This window comes from Melanotaenia boesemani, chromosome 4 (genome assembly GCF_017639745.1).
Source record: "Melanotaenia boesemani isolate fMelBoe1 chromosome 4, fMelBoe1.pri, whole genome shotgun sequence".
Lineage (NCBI taxonomy): Eukaryota > Metazoa > Chordata > Actinopteri > Atheriniformes > Melanotaeniidae > Melanotaenia > Melanotaenia boesemani.
In genome coordinates this window covers 38,313,655-38,315,737 of record NC_055685.1, presented here as the reverse complement: position 1 = coordinate 38,315,737, position 2,083 = coordinate 38,313,655, and the positions used below count along the sequence as shown (strand labels likewise).

Genomic DNA, 2,083 nt, shown 5'->3' with positions numbered 1-2,083 from the left:
TTTCAATATAACTTCTTATTATAAATTCCAACATTAAACGATACTCTTAACATTAAAGAAAGCTACATGTAAATGTAAATATACATGAAAAAGAAAACATCTAGACTTAAAACACTGACTGTAACTTTAATACAGGCTGATGTAGGCTTAATGTTTCCAACCAAATGTCCAGTATTCAGTACAAACAATTACAGGCTTTTGTTTTTATTTCACAGTGATTGTTATGTAGAAAAAAAAGGGTTAGTCAATTTCTGTCAAAAAATCTTTTGTATTGTTTGGATGGTAAAAAGAGAAATTCTCATACTCTGTAATGATTCTAACTGGTCTTTGAACATTGCTCACCTTCTTCATTGGGACAGGTGGGGGACGGGTTATGTGGAGATGGGGCTGCTGCTGGCTCATCTGTTTTAATATGTTGAAGGGGTAAGGAAAGGAAAACTAATTTAATATAGATATCTTACTAAAATGTACTCCCTCTGAGGTCTGTCGCATTTTCATCTTGCCTGGTCTTGTTGTGAAAGTTTGTGAAGTGTCAACCCTGTGAGCTTTGTGGATTAAACAGGCTACTCGCCCACAGGATTATCTACAGACATACGATGAGTTTACTATAAACGCTAAAGAGGCTTGGTTTCATTAAAGATAAAAAATACACAAACACGGGTCGTTTTTATTTTTCCAAGGTAACTCGCGAACCGTCGGCTCGCGCATCACTAGGCATCATCCAGGCGATGCCTCTGACCTCAGAGGGAGCGGACTAAATTAGCTTGTAGGTAGCTAGTTTATGAGCAACAGGTTAATCTCAACCTCACCTTTCTTGGTGAAAAAATGGGTCACATATTGGCATCCTCTCTTCTGTCTTTCATTTCGCTCCTTTCGCTCTCTCCTTTTTTGAAAACCCGACTTATTTTTCCCTCACTGCATTTTTAATATTCGATGCTTCCGACAGGTTCATTCAAACTGATGCGCTATTACAGCCAGGACCAAACCATTTAGTTTTATGGAGGTGGCCGTCAATAACAATTTTTTTTTTTTATCATTTTACTACTGAAAAATAAGTTAGAACAGAGTGGCAATTTATTTTACTGCTACATTTTCTCATTATACTTGAAAAAATAGCTATTATTTCTAGATAATGCTTAATAATTTTCTTATATATTTTTATATCTCAATGGGCCCCTATCAAGTCGTGGGCCCTTGGAATCTTCCTAACTTCCCCCCCCCCCCCCCCCCCCCACCTCATACGGCGCCCCTGTCTGGGTGTGATGATCGACTACAAGATCTGCTGGAAACTGCACATTCAATATGTTCACGCTAAATTTTACAAAAACATTTCAGTTCTCTGTAAAGCCAAATGTTTCTTGAATGTTTCTATAATATCAAAATAAATATCAAAGCATTACGTATTCTAAATTGCTGACTTATTTTACCATATTTGACCTACTGTGTGGAGTCTTGAGGCAACAAATCCTCACTCTGCTGTGCAGACTCCAGAAAAAAGCCATCAGGATGGTTCATAGGACAGGTTTCCAGGACCACACTAACGGGTTATTTAGAAACTCCTGCCTACTAAAATTCCAAGATCTGCTAGAATTTCAATTTGGTCTGGTAATGTACAAAGCCAGGAACAACCAACTACCAGATAATATTCAGAAACTCTTCACCGACAGAGGAGGGTGTGATTACAGCGGAAACCTGAACTTTAGAACAGGAGCGATAGAGCAACCAGACACCAGAGAATGTGTGTCTCAGTCAGAGGTGTGAAGGTTTACATTAAAATCAGCCAAGAACCGAAGCCGTGTTTGAGCATGCATGTCTCAGGCTGCAGTGTGTATGATAGTGGGCATGCAGTGTGTGTGAGTGGATGCAGGTGTCAGTGTGTTGAATGAGGATGTGAACTTACAGCTTTAAAATCTATTATGGAAATTCTTTGCTATACATATTCTTCTTTTTTCCCATGGATGGACTCAGGAAACAGGATGATTGTAAAGGGTAATTGTTGATTATTGAAGAAGGTGTAGGATTAAATAAGCTTTGCTTCTTCCTGCACCCTTTCAGACATATTAACTGGATACATTTGTATGTG

At 38.5% G+C, this 2,083-nt stretch overlaps 1 long non-coding RNA gene across 1 annotated transcript; it reads right to left on the bottom strand.

Annotated features, from left to right (window-relative positions):
- Positions 1–215: 215 nt before the first annotated feature.
- On the bottom strand, positions 216–1,210 carry LOC121638515. The gene is made up of 2 exons (XR_006010030.1): positions 810–1,210; positions 216–402 (listed from the first exon to the last, which is right to left on the bottom strand). It is a non-coding gene; the product is annotated as an uncharacterized LOC121638515 (long non-coding RNA).
- Positions 1,211–2,083: the final 873 nt, after the last annotated feature.